The following is a 21,655-nucleotide window of genomic DNA, read 5'->3' as shown; positions in this document are numbered from 1 at the left end:
GCAATTAGGAAAGCACAAATTAAGCACTTTATTGTAAGTCTGAAATGTGATCGAAACCAAGATTTTAGTAGGTTGAAAACAAATCTAGACACTCTACTTGGTGATGCGCAAATGATAATATTCGCTGAGACCGGTTTTCCACACGTAATTGTGTTTGCGCTATATAGTTTAACCAGTAAAACTGCATGCCTATGCAAATTTATGGCCATTTCAACTGAAAATGTACTGTCTGTAAATGGCGGTGTGCTACCGCACCGATCTTCCAAAATGCACCACCAGCTGCATACCCATACTGCTCTCCTGCTAAATGGGTGTGGCACATTTGCTAAGCTTGTGTTTTTGTATGACAGTTGGATTTTTCACAATCCCTATGATTTCAGCGATATATAATATTAATTGCAGCATCCCCACTCTGAAAATTACTCCAGCACCACTGAATAGAAGGAAACAAAAGCCCACAGTTTGTTAGCACTTCACAAGTACTTAAGAGAAACTATGATTGGAAGCAGGTTTGTGACTTTATTCACCCTCCTATGTAAGAGATGTGCAAGCACTGTAAGAATGCAAGATTTATCTGTGTGTATGAGTGATTACACTAATAATGACTTAAATGGCACCAACTGTTTTTATTTTGTTCTTTTATACCACTAATCATCTCAGTGTAGGGCGTCAGAGTGCTTTACATCACACACAGGGTCACAATAAATTACACAAGTGTGTAAATCAATAGACAGGAAAAGTTACTTAAGACAATGAGGGTCAGAGGGTTATAAGGTGTAAGATTCAAATATTCTCCAAACATGTATACATTATATGTTAAGAGTGAACAGTCAAGAAAAACAAAAGTCAGGATATAAAACGTGATGCAGCGATTAGGGTTGTCTAAACTAACAATACTTTATTAATTCCAAGATCAGCCCTTCATTGCAATCTTAGAATAACAACAGATAGGATCTAAGCCCATGACATACAGTTTGCATGCAGCTCTTTAATGCCGTAAGTGGATCACTGTGTTATCTTTTAAGGACTGCAGTTTATTAAATGGAAGTAACAAAGTGATCTCAGTGTCAAAAGCAATAGTCCACTAACTTATCTACATAAAATACAAATCTGTGATCTGCATGTTACATGATTTGCTTTGCAGCAGGTACATTAACCCTCTACAGGGAAACAGTGATTACAACGCAGCTGTTACCACGCATGCCTTTACCACCTTAACCCCTCACCTCCTCCTACTGAGTCCATAGCCTCCATGTCCCCAGTCGGATTACCTCAACTCACTAGAACACCCTCTTTAATTGTCATGAGTACCCCACTCTCCCTATATCCCACACCTCAGCTAGATAATCACATAGCCACCGTGTCCCAAGTCGGATCCCATCATCTCATTATTTCGCCTCCTCAACTGGATGATGAATCTATGGCCTCTATCTCCTCACTGACTGTCATCTCAACACACGATGTCTCCAGAGTGGAGATACTTCCCCAAGTCATACAGTCCTCCCAGGTAACAGACACTGTCCCTCTCACCAACCCTATAACTCTGCCTCATACTAGACTTGAGTCGGGACATCGAACCCCCTCACTAGCCCCAATGGCCTCATCTTCCTCACCTTCGGTCAGCTTGTCATTTGTTGACTACAGAACGGAGTTGCTCCCTCAAGTCTCAATGTCCTCAATCTCTTTTCCTACTGTCAAACGACACAGGAAGACTCTAGAGCGGAGTTGCTCTCTCAAATCGTTCAGTCCTCTCTTACTTCAGATGATGTCTCCCTCCTCTACCCTATAACACTGCCTCCCACTAGACTTGAGTCTGGGCTTCGTTCGCCCCCACTAACCCCTACAGACCTTCCCCAAGGTTCGCTGATCGTTTTTCCCCAACTCCTGCCTCCCCTCGCCCAACACTATGACCTGACTTTGCATCTTGATGATATATCTCTACAGCTACACCTTCTCCCCTCTGAACTACATGAGCTGAAAGCCCTTTCAATTGATCTCGTCCCTATGATCATTTCTCTCCTCTCTTCTGTGAGCAGGCCTAGAGAGACCTCTAGAACTAAGGATCACATGGTCCAGCCTTTAGGTCCCTCCACCCCCGAATCTATCCCACTACTCAACGCCAATGCCTGTCACATGGGAGATGAGTCCCAACCTTCGACCACTGATCCACTTGACTCTCACAACACTAACACAACCTTTTCCAAATGTATCCCGCTACCCAACTTTAACGCCTGTCACAGTGGATTTGAGTCCCACCCTTCAACCGCTGATCCACATATCTCTCACAAATCTAGCATGACCTTGTCAGAACCTAACCTAGACCCTTCAAGACAAATTCCTTCCATCCCTTCTAACCTGTACACGGAATCCTGTTGCAATCTTAGTTGCAGTAATATTAACAACCTCACCTGTGTGAACATCACCCAGTCGCCCCCCCCCCCCCCCAAATCCACCCTGTCTTAAATGTGTACTAATTAACTGCAGGTCAGCCAGTAAACATGCCACCGATATCTTTCACCTCATCCAACACAATGATTTAGACATTATCATCCTTACTGAAACTTGGATAAATCTAGCTTCCACTCCTATCTTAGACCTCCTAGTACCCCCCACTCATGACATAATTCGGCTTGACAGAGATCTGAAACTGGGTGGGGGACTAACATGTATTCACGGAAACACCCTTTCGGTTTTTCAATCAGACTCCTCAACGCCTACCTCCTGTGAATACCTCTGTCTCACTATATCAAGTATGAACCTACCGGTTTGCAAACTTCACACCTTTTATCACCCCCCGGGTGACAATCTCCCTTGCACTGAGCAACTAATGGAAATCCTCTCTAGTAATGTTGACTCAGCGGTATCACAAATCTTCCTTGGTGATTTCAACCTTCATTGGTCTAACCCCAACGACCCGCTGTATCTTGCATCAAATCTTTCTTAACTGATCAAGATCTTATTCAGCACTGTATCCAACCAACTCATCACAAAGGGGACGTTAGACCTCATTATTTTTAAAGATCAGTCTATCTCCATAGATTCCATCACCCCTTGTGACTGGTCCGTCCACCACTGCATCCTCTTTTATATCAACGGGGAGGTATTGATGAGAAAAGCTCAACCTCTAAAATCTAAGATCTGGAAAAGGGACATAAGAGCTATAAACTCTGATGAACTAGCTGCCCACTGTAAATCTGCCCTCTTCTTCCAAGTTGATATAGTTGAGGTACAATCACTCACCGACGCCTACAATTCAACCATCTCCAACATCATGGAGAATATTGCTCCACTCCAACTAAAAAATGCCTCAACAAAAATATCAAAACCTTGGTATAATGAAAACCTAAACTCAGAAAGCCTTAACCTTAGGGTATTTGAACGGTCATGGGGAGTCAATCCCTCCTCGGACCAACTAAAACTCCTTAGAGATGCCAGGAGCTGATACAACAAACAAATCAAGAGTGCTAAGGCAACTTACTTCAGACACCAACTGGATCAAGCGGCAAACCGCCCCAAGAAACTCTTCGAATTGGTCAAACAACAATCAGTCGTTGGGTCTAACCAATCTGATCCGGGTTGCAACCCACCCTCTTGCGATGATCTTGCCACCTTCTTCATGGAGAAATCACGAACCATCTCCATTGACCTTGCCTCTAAGAAGGCTCTACTACCGACTCCCATTGCTGCCTCACCCATTGACTCCTCTGTGAGGTGTAAATCGACCTCCACGAATACCAAGAACAATGCATCATGGTGCACCTTTACCACTTTTAGTGAATATGATATCTTCAAGATTCTTCAGAATATCAACCCTTCCAACCACTTCAGCGACCCGCTGCCCCCTTCTATCTTCAAATAAATCAAGAATGTACTTATCCCCACATGGACTAGGATTGTTAATGCTTCCGTAGCACAAGGCATGATCCCAGAATACCTAAAAGCAGCTCAGGTAACACCCATACTAAAAAAAGCTAATGCTGACAAATCTGATCTCAATAACTTCCACCCCATTTCCAACATCCCCACCTTAGCGAAACTACTAGAAAAATGTGTGCAATCTGAACTCTGTGCCCACATAGAGGATTACCAACTCCTAGACCAGCACCAATCAGGCTTTAGGAAGTGGCACAGCACCGAATCAGCTCTCACTCACGTTTTTGATGACATCTTAACTATGCTCGACCAAAATGAATCCTGCCTCCTGATCCTCCTCGACCTTTCCTCCGCATTTGACACGGTTAATCATGACAACCTGCTATCCATCCTGCAAAATCGAATGGGTTTTTCTGATCAGGTGTTACCATGGTTCTCATCCTTCCTTCATCACAGAACTCAAAGAGTCAAGGCAAACCACTCTCTCTCCCTGCCCTCTCCCGTACTCATGGGGTCCCCCAAGGATCCGCTCTATCTTCTATCCTCTTCAATCTTTTCTTGGAACCTCTTGCACATTCTCTAAATTCCATGAACATTCTCTTCCACATGTATGCGGACGACACGCAATTATATCTGAAAATCTCATCCTTGGAAAACATCATCTCACTCAACACTACCCTAATGTTTACTCTAAACTGGTTAACGGAGAATCATCTACTGCCCAACACCTCTAAAACGGAATCCATTCCTGCTCATCTCCCCCTCGAATCTCATCCCCAAGCTAGAACTCTGGCTGAGTCACCTCACTGCGTTCAACTGTACACCTCATATCGTAGACGCAGCCAAGTCTCTCGGTATCACTATGGACAAGTACCTGAACATGAAAGGTCACATCAGCAATGTATGCAATGGAGCCAACCACTTGATGAGATCTCTAAGAAATATCAAACCTTTCCTTCCTCTAAATGATTTCAAGCAAGTGGTTCAAGCGCTTGTCTTGCCAAGGTTAGATTACGGCAGTGCTACCCTCTGTGGCCTTCTCAAATATGCTCTGGCTCCATTAAGGGCTGCACTTAACTCAGCTGCTAAACTGGTTACTGATACCAATCGAAAAGATCATATATCCCCAGTCCTAAAATTCCCTTAATTGGTTGCCCTTCAAAGCACAAATTCAAATAAAGATTGCCGTTCTCACACACAAAGCCCTACACCTAAATACTCCTATGTACCTTGCAAAAAAACGTAATTTATCCTGTGGCATAAGAGCTTCAAGAAGTGCCTCTTCCCTCCTCCTGAAACCATGCAGCCTTAAGAAAAAGAGAAGTTGTCACCGAGCTTTCTCCGGAGCTGCCCCTAAGATTTGGAACTTTCTCCCACCGGAAGTTCGCAGAATCTCCTCATTGACGGCGTTCAAAGTGGAAGCCAAAAGATTCCTAATGAACAAATTCATACCCTAATAGGGTTAGCCTCACAGGCTCGTTGACATTGCACCTGCTGACTTTGGTCTTACTTTTGATACAACTCCCCCTTGAACACAGTGTTTCACCCTTGCTACCCGCCTACACTTGTTTTATTGTATTACCCTCCTAGATGTATTTTGCACTGTATTTTCTTTCTCTCCCTTACTCTTATAGATATTGCTATAGATATTGCTTTTGACGTTCCTGTCATCATATTGTAAAGTGTTCTGTTATCCCTCTGGATCTTGTTCGCGCTATAAAAAACGTTATAAATAAATGGTAAAGGCATATTATAGGAAAGTGGGATCTGCTTTCATGGTCACCCCCACTTTTTGCTGGTGTCATTATGTTTTACTGACTAGTCTGACTGGGATCCTGCTAATCAGGACCCCAGTCTCTGTACTTCTTCCCTAAATTGGACATGGTGAGTGCTTAGGTACATTCCAGATTGGCTACTGGTGTACCCTAGTAAGACCATTGTGTATTATACTAAGGTACCCAGGGCATGAGTACACACCTGGGGTCTCCCCTGGGCTGAAGCATGCATTATGCCTCCCATGAGAGACCACTCAAATTATGACAACAGGCCTGCCATTGCAGCCTGTGTAAGCTGGTGCTAGCACCACTTACGGCAGATATACATTCCCTTATATCTGAGGTCACTGCACTTAAAATCTATATTTCACCACTAAGGTAGGCCTTTGATTCTTGAAGGCAAGGTGCTCAGTTCAAAGTGTGAGGGTGCCCCTGCATGAGCAGGACACAACTACAACCTTCGGAGTCCATTTTCCAGGGTTGTAACTGATGACGCTGGGATTCTCATCTAGGTTTTCACCTTACCAGTCCAAAGAATCCCTGGGCGACTGGATCTATTTAGTCTGCATAGAACTGTGAAGGAAGTCTTTAAATGTCATACTTTTTAACAGGTTCCCAAAATCAACACATCTCAATCTAAAGGACCACTGAATCCGAAGAAAAGTTTAAAAATGTATTACAAAGCCAAAAACAACTGCACATACAAGCATCTCAGCAAGAGGTTCAAGAAATAAAATGGCACGAATACAAACAGAATTCTACGCAGGAGTCTCAGACGACTCAAAGTAAAGAGCAAGGTTAATTCAAGAAGCATTGAGCATGCGATACATGTTCCCACTGGAAAACTCGACTGCATCTGCTCCAATGGAAAAGAAAAGATTAGTCTGTCCCTACACTAGCTCTAAAGTGGCATCCCTACTTAACATTCCTCCCAGGCAAGAGAAGAAAGGTGTCAGCTGTGAAGGCTCCCTAAGAAGCACATTCACTTTTCCAGGTAAGTAGCCTAAACTACCGAGCTCGTTCTAACATGCTCCTTAAATTCTCCTGCCTAGTCCCTCACCACCCCCTTTTGTACCGCTTTTGGCCGCCATAAGTGTGGCAGGGTATGCTCAGACGTGAGTCCCTTGCTCACTTTGCCACTGGATTCAAGCAAGCCGGGCTGAAGACGGCTGGAATGCCAGAAACCGGTCCTCGGAAGCTTGTTTCCGGTCCAGGGAAGACATGGCTTGGCAGTTCGGGCTGGACTGTTCCCATGAGGCACAGGGTCAGACTGATTTGCATATAGCCATGTCTGAACTGGGGTGGCAGAGTGGGCTAAAGAACGGTGATGAATTAAACCCAGATCTTTTGACTGGGTGTGAGTGTTTGATTGATTCAGATGCTCCATCCATCACCACCCCCTTTTGTACCGCTTTTAGTCCCCTCTAAGTCCCATGTCTAACTTCATATCCAAATGGACTGCCTTAGACAGGACCCCAACTAACTCTAACCCTAGCTTCAATAGTAACTGACTCTCCACCCTCGGGGCACTTTCACTAATACAAAATCCCAAAACAGTGGATACGCCCATGGCACACCTCCTTCTGGCAGATGCAGCCCCTCGTACTTTTCCAGCGTTGATCCTTCTTCTTCCAGAAACCGTTGCTGCGTCCTTGGGTCCCAGGCACCTTCTCCGCCAAATGTTTCAACCGTACATTCCTGTAGACTCCCTTCATCCCCACTCCTACCAGTCTAACTTCTAAACAATGGCTCCTTCTACCTAACGAGCTACATGGCCTTGCACCTGCAAAAGAAATGCATGAGAAATAATCCTTTGCACGCTCTAAGTTACAATTCGAAATTCAACTGCTACAAGGAGCCTCCTTTCCCAAGGCACATTTTCAACTCGACAATGCTAGTCATGCTAAGAAAACCACAGTTAGGCCTTTGCTGGCGTTTTCATGTCTCAGGCCTTTACTCTTCAAATGCATTTCTAGTACAGCAACATAAGCATTTCGTTAATCAATCCTAACATTACATTTCATATTAGCAATCATTATTCTCATGTTAAAGCATCACGTTTCTTATTAGACAGCCTACACGTGCAACTTTAATATGGCACGTTCAACCCTAATACACATTTTACACACAAAGCAATTCATTCTAAATTACTTAAGGCATGATTCTCTCAACTAAAGCACTACATTAATCTGCGAATGATATGAGCATCATTCTACATATGCACTGATCCCCGGCCTAGTACTACATTATAAAATTATACAATAACATGGCCCTCTAAATATGCAGGTGCTGACTACTTGAGATTATGGTGCACCCCTACAATTTTTCAAACACCATGGCGCTCTATCAGTCCCCCCTTTTGATGACCTGTGTCATCACACAAACTACACCCTCCTAGGGGAAGAACCGACTTAAACAGAACTTGTTGCCACTCTTCCTCTCCTGAGCAACTCCATGTTTTTCCGATTCTGATATTGACTGTCCTGCAGTCTCTCCATTCGTCTCTCTTGCACTCTCAGCGATCTCTCCAATCTGCTAGATTTGTACCACTTGTAAGCTCTTATCAAACCCCACAATCCAAACACACATGCCACAACTACGATAAGAGGTTTCAACACATAACCAAGGAATCCTTTTCCAAGGTTCGCAAGCCAACTTCCCACCTTGCCAAATCCTTTTCCAACCTTTTCCCACACAGTTTACTCTGTCAAATCCTCAATCTCATAGTGAATGGCAGTGATGTTACTTATATATTTCTCCAGATCTTTGCTATTGTCTGGTATATAAGTACAACACTCTTGGACCTTCAAATGTTTACAGAATCCTCCTTCTTTTGCTAGAAGGACGTCTAAAGCAAGACGATTTTGTAAAACTATCGTCCTTATCGATAACATCTCTCCTTCCACCAACACCATTGACAATTCATCTACAACAGCCGCCAACCTTTTGATCTTCACATCATTCAAAATCACTCCCAAAGTTGGTATCATTGCTCCAAAAATATCTCCAACCACAGCTGCTGCACCTCATTTCACTCTTGCATGCTGTCCTCCTTCTAAGAGCTCAAAATCTTCTATATACTTAATCTTAGGAAAGATGATCGCTAAGTAACACGTACCATACCATTTCTCAGGCAATCGCACATAAGCATTCCTCCCACAAACAAAATACACAGTTGGAATTATCTGTACTACGCTTTGTAAGAAGTCCTTCACATAATACTCCAATGTAAAAGTATGCTCACATGTGGTCTGCCCCACATACACATTCTTGTAATATGTCTGTGGACAATTTATGTACAACTTCCCCTTCTGCACCTCATCTAGAGCTATCGGACCATAACTTCCCTTTGACCTGTGCAACTTCTCTTTATCTGTCCAATCTACTTTACCCTGTCCTGAATCTCACAACTGCTTTTGTTTTCTGTACCTATCTTCTACTTGATCTATAAATTTCTTCTCTGACAACAGGCATGTCAGATTACGGCGATGAGCATAAGCTGTGTCCAACTCTTGAGTCGCAATGCAATAAGTTCTAAGTCTATCCTCTGATTTGTTATAGTCATACTTATTCAAATGCTTATAAGCTGGCACTTCAGGAAGAACTGCATCATAATTTGAAAAGAAATACTCAAAATGATTTTGTCCATAGAAAATGCTAAGAAAAATAAATGAATGAGAAACAATCCTTTGCACGCTCTAAGTTACAATTCAAAATTCAACTGCTAACAGGAGCCTCCTTTCCAAAGGCACATTTTCAACTCGACATTTCTAGTCATGCTAAGAATACCACAGTTAGGCCTCTGCTGGCGTTTTCCTGTCTCAGGCCTTTACTCCTTTAAATGTATTTCCAGTACAGCAACATAAGCATTTCGTTAATCAATCCTAACATTACATTTCACATTAGCAATCATTATTCTCATGTTAAAGCATCACATTTCTTATTAGACAGCCTACACGTGTAACTTTAATATGGCACGTTCAACCCTAATGCACATTTTACACACAAAGCAATTAATTCTAAATTACTTAAGGCATAATTCTCTCAACTAAAGCACTACATTAATTTGCAAATGATATGAGCATAATTCTACATATTCCACTGATCCCGGGCCTAGTACTACATTATAAAATCACACAATAACATGGCCCTCTAAATATGTGGGTGCTGACTACTTGAGATTATGGTGCACCCCTACAATTTTTCAAACAACATGGCGCTCTATCATAACTGCACCAGCCATTAAGATACAGAGTGGCCAGGCATCATTACGCGATGACCATCTCTAAACTGGCTGTAACAAACCCTGTTCTGTTTGGTATCAAACATGTTGGAATCATAACTGATTCTATGCACTGTAAAGCTCCTCTGGGAGGCATTCAGTGTTTCTGGTACCAGTCTTCTTGACCCAGACAGCAAACTATGGCTGATGCCGACCATAGACACAAATCTGCCCTTCTGCTGCTGAGCCAAGCTCAAGCAGAGGAATCCTGTCACAGGGAGGTGTGATCACCTCCCTGACAGGACTTAGTGTATTGGGACAGGGTGGGGTGCTTGCCTGCTCCACTCAGACTGCTTGAAGGCACATACTTCAGTCCAAACCAGTTCAAGGAGCTTACCTGTGAGTTGGTCCCTAGATTCCTTGTGGGACAAGATTCAGATCACATACCACTTCAACTGTCTGGGCACTCTGGAGCTTGCTTGACTTCGCGTTGGGAACCGAGACTGCAACTGGGAAGACTCTTGCTGCTCCTGGTCTTGTCACCCTGCAAGTCTGCTGCAGCGTCTGTGCCTGTGCTCCATACAGGTTCTTTACAGGGCTTGTGGACATCCAACGACACCCAAAGGAATCTCCCTTGGAGTGAAGGGGTCACTCCCCTACATCTGCAGGCACCGCAACACAGTTGACCGCTCTGCTGATCCTGGGCTCCTATGGACTCCGAAAGGCTCAGCAACACAGGTGGTGGTTCTGCAACTCCCTCGAGGCCTGCACTGTCTTCTCGCTGAGTTTGAGACCAGTATCCCTCGTCTGAACCGCTGGAATAGAACCCCTGTGCACTGCGTTGACTTGCTGTTGCCAAGGCTTGTTGTCACTCTCCTCCAGAGATCTTCAGGCTCCAAGAAGCTCCAACCTCAAGATCTCCTGCAGCCAAGATCTTCGTCTATATCACATCCTTTGCACCATGGCCCTTCATCCTTTCGTGAGCCACTCAAGGTCCTCTTGCGATTCCTGTGCCTTCGGCCTATGAGTCCTCTCAAAGATTTTCTTTGGCTCTAGTGGGCTCCCCTGCTTGCGCTGGGATTGCTCTGACTTACCTGCTCGTGATGAGTCATCTGGACATTGCTGGTCTCGACACTGCACCTTTTTCTTCCACTATGTTGGTTGCCGTTGCCAAGGCTTGTTGGTGCCCCTGCCGGACACTGACCCCTTGGCTCTCGACATCTAACGTGGGACAGCTTGTGCACAGCTCCTGGTCCTCCTATGCATCACCTGGTCCGTACAGCTGCAACTTAAAGGGCACCATCAACTCTCCTGCATTTCCGACATCTGTGGACATTCGTTTTCCGTGCCTCCTGGTCACTCCTGATTGGCATAGACTATGTCCCTTCTGCTTGCAGGTACCTCTCACCTTAAATCCATCTTTGCGTTCCACCGGACACTTTCACCTTCTTCGTCAGCTGCATCTTTTCTGAAGTTGTCCATTGTGGTGTACAGCGGATTCCGACGTCACTTCTCACCTATGCACCCGGCTTCCCTGGTGTAGGTATCTTGGTTCCTGGGGTATCCATGGGTGGAGTGACTCTCCAACATTCCATCTTCCACTGGATTTCTTCAGGGTCCGCTGGGAAGGGTCATTCTTCTTTATAATTGCAACCGTGACTTGCCTATTGACTAAGATTGAGCACATGGTGGTTTTTCCCACTCTGCACACGACCTCCATGGGGTTCCTAGATACTCGCCTTGGGTGGTTCCTTGGGTCCCCAGCTCTTCTACGTCTTCTGGGTCCATTCTCAACTTAGGTTGTGGTTCGCATTCCACTATTTTAGAATATGGTTTGGTCTCCCCCTGGGGACCACTAGGTATTCTGTGCTATTTGAGTATTCTATTGACAGAGTATTATATGTGTTTATATCTCCATGTAGGAGATAATGCATTGTGTTAGTGGGTGTTAATAATAAATATATATTTTTATAACTACACTGTGTGGTTCTTTTTCCCTTAACCTATATCATAAGATTAAGTACTGGTAAAGCACACTACTTTACACTCCTGCTGGACTAAGCCTGAAGGCTGCTCTCCACAGCTACCACTTAGAGAGCTTTCTAAGGCTGTCTGAGACCACTAAAATCACCATAAGGGTTGTCTGGATTAGTGCAGGGTGCTACATTTACATAAGTGAGCACCATATACTAAGCCAGCTTCCTACACATAGACAACGTAATTGTGGCAAGGGCATATGCTGGTAACAGTGGTAAAGGCACTGGAGTGGTCAAGGCTATTGACGTCGTTAGAGAAAACAGAGACTCTTCCGCTTTCTCTTGACGACCTGTGCTGCGCCTCAGGAGACTATCCTCGTCGATGTTGTCCTGTTAAGGTATGGGGGATTGGGCTTTGGGCCCGGGGCACAGATTTAGGGCTTTAGACTGGGGTTTTTTTTTTTTAGGGACTGGGGGCCAAGGGGAGTTGCGCCCGGCTACAGCTAAAGGGCTCAGGACAGGGACCGGGTATTTTTTAAAGGGCTCGGGGTAGGGGGGTTGTGCTGGGGTCTAGTTTTAGGGCTTAGGGCAGGAGTTGGGTATTTTTTTAAAAGGCTTGGGGTCAGGGGTTTGCGCTGGGGTCTAGTTTTAGGGCATAGGGCAGGGGTCGGGTATTTTTTTTAAGGGCTGGGGACAAGGGGCAGGGGGGGGTCACTCTGGGGTCTTGTTTTAGGGCAGAGGTCAGGTATTTATAAAAAGGGCTGGGAAGGGGGTGCCGGGACTGGTTTGAGGGCAGGAGTCAGGGAAAACTTTTACCACGCATAGTCATTTAACATACATGCCTTTACAACGAAATTTGTTGTAAAGGCATGTGTGGTAAAAGCATACTCATTGTAAAAAAATGTGTGGCAAAGGTTATGCATGGTAATGGCATTCGCTTTGTAATGCATACGTGGTAAAGGCATGCGTTGCAACGGAATGCATTGTAACATCATACATTCACCTCTATGCTACTTTGTGAGTCAAAACGGTGATTGTCCAAAAAAAAAAAGAACTTTCCCATAACTGCATTAACTACCAGAGTTGTTTTTACCACTATTATAATCCCTTCAAAATTGCGTGCACACAAACTTCTCTGCAGGAGGTGCTTTAACCTTGTAAGATATTGTAAAATGCATCCGCTTGGTGATCAGTTAAGTACACTAGACAGATTTGCTGCCACATCTGTCCTTGTTGCCAATATATTTGCAGAAGATTTTTTTTAAATAAATGTATAAATTGACTGCCAGACTTTGCTTTTTAAGCTCCGCCCTTCGTGAATCCCCCTTCTCCGGCCACATCTTTACCCCCATTTTATGGAATCCTGGGATACCCTTTCTTCAAGTCCAGCCCGGGTTTGGACGACAGGGCGTAAGATCAGTCCACCCTTTTACGAACGAACTCAGGGGCATATTAGCAAGAACCTCATTCAAATTATCGCTATTTTAGCGGCAGGAAACTGCCGCTAAACCGGCGATAATGGGCTTGCTAATATGCGTTATAGAATTCCAATAGAAGCCCAGGTTAGATATCCTGCACATCTAAACTGGGCTTCTATTGGAATTCTATAACGCACATTAGCAAGCCCATTATCGCAGTTTCCTGCCGCTAAAACGGCGATAATTTTAACGAGGTTCTTGCTAATATGCCCCCAAGTCTCAGGGGAAACCCAATTGCCCCTCTATCATCTGGCCAGGGTTAGTCTACAGAACCCCCACAGAAGTGTCTTCAGTGACCAACGCTAACCCACATCTGCAGAAGCAGTCTGCACCAAAGAGCCCTTAGAAGCCAGGTATTTGGCGAGCAGGCGCTATGTTAGAACAGAATAGCATTACATTCTGTACCATGTTAGACAGGTGCCCGCTTATTAAGAGTAGAACAGTCCCCGCCGGCCAGGTATGAACCAGCCGAAGAGCATCCGGGCGCGCGGCTGGATCACGCCTTCGCGTCAAGGTTCACCTCGGGAGACACTGCAGATGGATTGGCCGTCACGCGCCCCTCCCTCCCTCCCTCCCTGTGTCTCGCGCCGCCGCGTCCAATTTTTTGCTCCAGGCGTTATTTTCTCCGAGGAGATATGTTCTGGCACGCTCCGAGGAGGACAGGATGGAGGCGGCGGGAGGGGGCTTGGCGGGGGTGTAATCCTGGCTGCTCCTTCCTCCCCCCTTTGAGATGGAGGCCAGGTAGCCGCCATCTTATTGGCGCCCCCAAGGAGGTACGCATCTGCCATCAGACGTGCCTCAATTGATCGCACTGTCGCTGGGCAATTTTTATTCCCAGCGGTGCAGCGCTCTCTCATGAGGCGAGGTGGAGGCGGCGTGATTAATCCGTGGGAGGCTTTCATTATAGAAAAAAACCCGCGGCGAACAGCGCACAGCCTTCCACCGTCTGCACCAGTAGCCTTTTGAAAAAAAAGAAGAAAAAAAAGATTACAAAAAAATCACCTGCCCTTCATTTTTCAGCCCTGGAAATCCAATTTATAAGTATAGTGTTGTAAAATTGGTTTTCACCTGCATATGCCTTAGCTGATCTAAGGATGTTAGACCTTATAGGTGCTAAGGAGCTGAGGAAGGTAATGCACCTGCTGCAGCGGTGTACGTGTTAACAGGTTTGAATCCCGCGGGGCCGACTCTGTCAATTATATTTTCAGGGTGAATAAATTGGGTTTGCTCTTGGCTGTACAACCCCCCAGATGTCTTTCATGTCTCTACCCCAGACCTTCAAACCTAAATAAAGTACTACAAATGAGGCTTCTATAGATTCTACACTGCATGTGAGACCTCCAGAACAGGACAAAAGACTCTAGGTGGCGTCTCTCTAGAACTGGACACTACACTCCAAAGGCTCGCCCAGAGCTCGGTACAATGTTCCAGAGGAGGCCTAGGTAACTAACCAGGCTCATCCAGACAAAGCCTACAAGACTGGACACTGCTCCAGACCCGGAGGAGCTCCGGATTGGACGCAGAGTTTCAAATGAGGCCTTCTCAACTGGACACATTACTCCATTTGTGTCGCCCAGAGCCAGAACAAGCACTACTTTCTAGGTGTGCCGCCCAAAACCTTCTGAAAGCTTTAGCAATTATATCCTCAAGCACAGTGAGTGTGTGTGGGGGTGGAGGGGGCCACGGGTTAGTGCTGCAACCCCCCCTCTTTTTTGTCTTCACACAGGGGCTTGCTACGACTTCTACAAATGTTCCTACCTTTTGGTTTGAGAGTCCCTTTAAGGCAATTATTAAATGTTTAGGGCGTTTTTCTTCTATTTCCTGCTGTGATATTTATTTTCCAAAAGCACTGCTGTTGCCTTGCAACAAAACAAATGCAGGAACAAAGACCAGCGTTGCATTCAGCTAAAGTTGTCCACGAGCAAAGATCTGCTTGTTACAAGTTCCAAATACTGGTGAAACAGCTGAAGGGGTTAATGTCTGTTTTGTTGCGAAATGCAGGTGATATGAAGGTAAAAAGAACCAGTTGCTAGTAAAATAGCACAAGGCTTGCATGAAAGCTGCGAAGACCTCTGTATGTGTAATCAGCTGGGTACAGCTATTTTATGCCTGGTAAAATAGCTCCTGGGAGATGGTATTCTAGTTGCTGTGAGGTAGGTGTGAGTGCATAATTAGCAAGTCACAACTTAGTGAAATACCTCTGGAGTTCTGAAGTGGCCACTGCAGAGAATGAACCACACTTGCTTGTACATGCCATAGCAGCTCTTCTGATGGCTTAGCCTTGGATTGGTAATGGCACTCAACTTTTAAATGCCTGGTTTTCCCGAAACTTGCTGCTGCACAGGTGATGGAGTAAACCTGTTAGTTTGAAATTTTGCTTTACTCTACATCGTTATGGTCTGGAAGGAGGCTGACAAAAATATCACTGGACTCAACCAGAACAGTTTTAACCACTCATTTTACCCTCATTTGTCCCAGGAATATCTTACTGTCGTTATAGTTTGTGTAAGAAATCCGGCTATCATTTGAGGGGAGTAAATACCACCCTTAAGTAATAATCACAATCCTTGTCAGTGCGACCTGCTAAAGCCACTAAATAAGCCTTAGCTAAACCACCTGGTAGCTTAGGCTCAGAGCATACATGCTTCTCTTAGAGGCAACGTGTAAGGTATTTAGACAGTAATAGAGTTGAAATGCAAAAAAATAAAAATCCTAAAACAAAGTAGAAAAATAGATACACATTTCATAAATAAAATGACAAAAAAATAAAGGAAACCAGAGATATAATTCTTAAAGTTTTAAGTAGACATAGTGCTTAGAAGTACAATGTGCTGGTGATAGTCAGTGGTCTCAGTAGAACAGGACCAAGGTGCAATTTGACTCAATAACCTAACCTGATTCGTCCTGGACAAGATTTTACATTCTGACTTTAGTCCTTTAAGTCCAGATCCACAACAGAAGAACACGTCTAAAGCCCCCAGGACCTCAGGGGAGGCACTTACAGACGGATGTATGACGTTACAACGCATACTTTTACAACGCATACCTTTACAACGCATTTTTTACAACACAACATCCATTACAACGCATTCCATTACAACGCATGCCATTACAACACATTTTTAAAAACTACTTTACAACGCATTCCATTACAACTCATTCTACCTTTACAACGCATACCATTACATCGCATAACATTACATTGCATGAATGGTAAGTATTGGATAGTGTAGGGGTAAAAATTACTATTCTAACTCCAGGGGGGTGCAACAGTAGGGTAAGTGTTTCATAGTGTAGGGGTAAACATTACTATTCTAACTCCAGGGGGTGCAACAGTAGGGTAAGTGTTGGATAGTGTAAGGGTAGTATGCGTTGTAATGATATGCGTTGTAATGGTATGCGTTGTAATGACATGCGTTGTAGTGGTATGCGTTGTAGTGTCATGCGTTGTAATGGTTGCGTTGTAAAAGTTTTGTTGTAATGGTAGTGCGTTGTAAAAGTTTCGTTGTAAAGGTTGTTTCCCCTTACAGACACACAGGGCGATAGGCAGAGACCAACTCTAGGGTGAGCTCCAGGTCCAGTTGCCACTTGTCTGCTGGGCTGTTGCAAAAAAAGGGTAGCTTGTTGTGTACTTGTAGCTTTAAAAGGAGGCCAGCCGTATGATCCTTGAAGTCCACTTCTTTGTTCTGGGTCCAATAGGCAGAGCAGGTTCATTCTTCACAGCTCCTCTCATGTCACAGACAGCAGATTCAGTCCTCTTCTGATCTTCCACAGATCCAGAGTGTTCTGAAGTGGGTGCCTGGAGATGCCACATTTATGACTGATAAAAGCTAGTCAGTGGGAATAACCTCTGGGACACCCTAACCAATGGAATCAAGGTTACTGGCGCAAACCCTACCCCCTTTTGTGCATTTTCAAGATGGTCAAAATCTGCGGCAACACTAAACTTGGGCTATTGGAGGAAAGTGCCCTTTTTGACATGGTCACACCCACTCTTTGCTTGGTAAATATGATTTAGACTGCAAGAGGATTGGGTTCCTGCCAACCAGGTCCCCAGTGACAGAGCTCTTTCCCAAAACTACCAATCGTTTCTCCCAGTCGGCAACACCTTTAGCACCCTCAGAAAGTCCCTACTAAATGTTACCCCAGTACCTAGGGTCTGAGGTTCTCCAAGGAGGGCCCCTAGGGGCTGCAGCATGAATTGTGCCACACTAAGGGGCCCTCGCCAAGCAAATGCAAGACTGCCATTGCAGGCTGCGTGTCTTGGTGCAGACAAAAGTGAAAACACGAAATGTTATACATCCCTGTGTGCCATGTCCCCTAACACTGCATGTAATATTCGTAAGCCATCCATACAGCAGGCCTGACAGCCCTAAGGCATGTTGCTGAATATTATATGTGAGGGCATACCTCATCAAGAGAGACAGGAGATGTGCTGTCCCTTTCCAGTTCACTCGCTCCCTCCCAGCAAACACAAGCGGGAGACCTGGCTACACAAGAGGAGCGCAAGAGTACAGAGAGCAACCAGCGGACGCACAGAGTCCCCAAAAAATCCGTACCTCAGCGCTGCAGAGTCATAGAGCAATGGGCACTACTTGTTACCGCCGAGAGCCGGAGTAAAGAGAGCCTGAAGTGTGAATGGGAACACATTGAAGCAGACATTCAGTGAGTGGGGTGGGGGTATTGTCAGCCGAGATGTTAGAGCTCACGCTCACTTCCCGGCCTCGACGGGGCTCGGATCCGGCCTCTCCAGCCTCCCGGCCCTTCAGCATGCTGAGCGGTGGGTGTGGCATGAGCGCGGTGGCCTTAGTTAGCCGCAGCAAAGAGTGTGCCTGAGGACTCAACGGAGGCAGCCCAAATAGGTCTGGGCGCGGTTTGTGGATTCTCCGAGTTCTACACTTAGCCCAGCCGCAGCACCTCTGCCCCCCTTTTCTGGCAGGGAGTCCCCAAAACTGGAAGGCAGTAGTGGGGACAGGCAGAGCCCACTTGAATGAAATGAAAGCCGTCTTATAATGGGCATCAAGGCTTCCACCCACGTCTTTCCTACAGCAGCAGGAACAGTAGCTGAAGGACAGGTGAGGAACTAGGTAGTCTAGAGATTACCCCACTAGACTCTGTGTTTCCTCAGCACAGTAAGCGCACAAGCTAGTACGGTGGCAAGACCTGGCTCCTGCGGAGAGTAAGTCCCCAGACCCTGTTGGAGCTGCTCATTAAGGCAACAGGCGACATCCACATGATTTAGGAGGGCCACAATCGGCAAGTCAGTGCCTGTCCCTCCCACTACCGATTGTATCAACCCCCTCCCCCACTGCTCACCTAATAACTCTTCACCACAGCATGATGTCGCCTAAAAAGAGACCTGCCCTTCGCCCAGATCGTGAGGAGACGGACTTATCGCCGCCAATAATCAAAAAGGTCACAGAGTACAGTTCAGCTATCGACATCAATGAAACCTCCATCCGAATTCCCTCCAACAGGTCTCATCACACAGTATTGTAAAAAAAATGCAAGTTCAAGACCTACATTGTCTACCTCTACCGTTGGGGAAACATAAGAGTCAGAAGCAATCACCTCGAGGGCCGGTTCAAGACTGAGCATGACCAACATTCCCCTTCCAAGTAAGATCATCTTGAAGTGCAAATCACACTCATGTCCTGGGAGAGGGGCGTGCCTGTATCTAGTACAATCAAGGTTAACCAAGACCATAAAGATTTCAATATCTCCCGCATATGGCAAGAGAGACACGAATTTTAAATAACACACACAACTTAGTACACGCCAGGGAGGCCCTAAATAAAGAGGGTGGAATACAAGCTATATCAGTGCAAATTCACTGGTGTAGGTCATCTGGTTCTGAAGATTTAAAGAGTGAAACCCTTTCAGCCACTTCAGGGCCCACAACACCTGTAACTGGCCTGACAAATGATTCCATCGACATGGGTGATCTCACAGACTCCTTCCTACAAAACTTGGAGTCAAAAATAGAAACAACACTAGAACTAACCCCTAGGGACATCTTAAGGATTTTGGGGGCCCTGGGCCAAACATATTTTCGGGGCCCCTGTGCAGAACAGCTTTGAATTTATGATCCAATTTGAGCCCCTGTTTCCCATGCAGTTTCTGCTTCCTCAGCTGCATTAGCGATCCAGTTTACATCATCGGCATTAGCCTATATATTCTCGATGTAAATGGACGAGCGCAGGTGACAGCGTTCGGATTATGTGTTTCCTGCCCTGCTACTAGGTTTTTAATAAATTGTATATGTGTGGCTGAATTACCCTGTGCTTTTCTTCTCCTACCTACGGGCACTTCACTTTACTTGATTCTTCTTGCCTACACCTCCTTAGCTGCTCCGATTTGCATCTCGCTTTTCCTCCAGTTCTGGTCCACGCAGCCGATATGCTGATTGTGCGGAGGGCTGTGGCTACTATTGGGCTTCTCACTTCCGCCCATGCAGTTTCGGCTTCCTTAGCTGCGTTAGCAATCCAGTTTTCATCATGGGCATTAGCCTATAGATTCCCAATGCAAACGGACGTGCACAGCGGACGTATGGAACTGGTGCGCTGAAAGCGCACCAAAGGCAAGCCCGTCTGTGCCCGGAGGCGTCCGGTGCCGGCCATGCTGCCCAGTTCCCCCTCGGTGAGTTTCTTCCACTATATTACAATGGGGAAAACCTGCTTAACCTTAGGCGGCTACCATTTTGTCAGTGTAAAGCGGTTGGTCCGAGCTTGGAGGTAGACTTTCGGTGCAACAAGTTCAACTGGTCTCTCCACCAGCCCAGGAAACTTGCACCCAAGATCCTCCCACGCAACAATAAGTGTAAAAACAATAAGAAAACAGAGGACTTAAAGGCCACCCTTTTAAATTGTTGCTCTATGCAAAAGCATGAACCACACATTTATGACCTACTTTTAGACGAACAGCCTTATCTTTTATTTCTCACTGAGACAAGCCTCCAACCCTACTATTACCTCGGCCATCCCTACAGGTTATAAAATCCTTAGGAGGGACCAACTGAGTGGGAAAGGGGGTGGTGTTGCCATAAATTGAAATAAAAAACTAGTCTGCTCTCCCATCCCGATGGAAAACATTGAGGGCGCAGATTCCTTAAGCTTCCGCTGTACCTTATCCCCCATCATAGCATTGCTGGTTTTCTGATTTACAGACCTCCTGGTGCAATTGGAAATGTTATTACTACCCTTAATACAGCCACCACCTTCCTTGCCTTAAAATACAACTGCCTTATTCTGGGAGATTTCAATTTACATATTGACAAACGAAAAGGCCCTCAAACAATTTCCTTGTTGGAGACGCTGCAGGCATGCAACATGTTTCCATCTATTTCTTCGGCCACCCATGAGAAGGGCCATACCCTAGACCAAATCCTTCACAGCTTTGACATATCAGTAAGCCTACCTCTTCCCATTACCTGGTCTGACCACCTCCTATTAAAATTCATCATTCCCAACTCTGCCACAGCCCCTCGGGCTAACACAGGGCAGAAGGTCCCTAATTACAGGACGTTCCATAAAATATCCATCCCGATGTTAGCAGAGACCCTCGGTCGTTCCTCACCGGAGCTTTCTGGCTGCCCCGGCTCGGACGCCCTCTCAATAGATTCAGGGCTCTGAACCAACATTGGTGCAGCGGTACCGTTTGTTTCCGGCTCCTCAAAGAGGTCGGCCCCACCAGCTCCATGGTTTAACAATTCTCTCAGATCTAGCAAAAGAAATTGTAGAAACATGGAATGGAAATGGCATAAATCCTATCTACCGGAGGACAGGAAGGTGTATAAAGATACCTTAAAAGCTCATTACATTCTTGTGAAGGCAGTCAAGAAAAACTTCTTTCAAACCAAGATAGAAAATGCCCAAAATAAGAAAAAGGAAATCTTTAGCATAGTTCAATCCTTTACTGCACAAAAGCCGTCCCAAAGGAAGGGTCATGCACAGAAGAATGGTCTAAGCAAATAGCTCAATTCTTCCACAAAAAGATCTCTGTGATCCAACAAGCCTTCACTAACATCTCACAGGAGGAACTGACCTTCTACCTTAGTTCTAATAGCAAATTTCATCTCTTGGATCCTCCATCTTTACTAGCTTTCCCTGAGTTTCAGCGTGAAGAGTCACTGACCCTCCTCCAAAGCATTTAGTCTTGCTCTCCTACCAACCCATGTCCAGCGAATATCCAGAACCTATTAGCTCTCACCATTAACCCCACAGTAAACCAGCTCTTTAATGCTTCCCTTTCCTCAGGCAATATGCCGAAAATATGGAAGAATGCTAATACTCTTCCATTGATTAAAAAGGCTAACGCCAAACCGACGGACCC

Source organism: Lissotriton helveticus, chromosome 1_1, assembly GCF_964261635.1.
Source record: "Lissotriton helveticus chromosome 1_1, aLisHel1.1, whole genome shotgun sequence".
In the NCBI taxonomy this organism is placed as follows: Eukaryota; Metazoa; Chordata; class Amphibia; order Caudata; family Salamandridae; genus Lissotriton; species Lissotriton helveticus.
Note: the sequence above shows the minus strand (reverse complement) of the source record.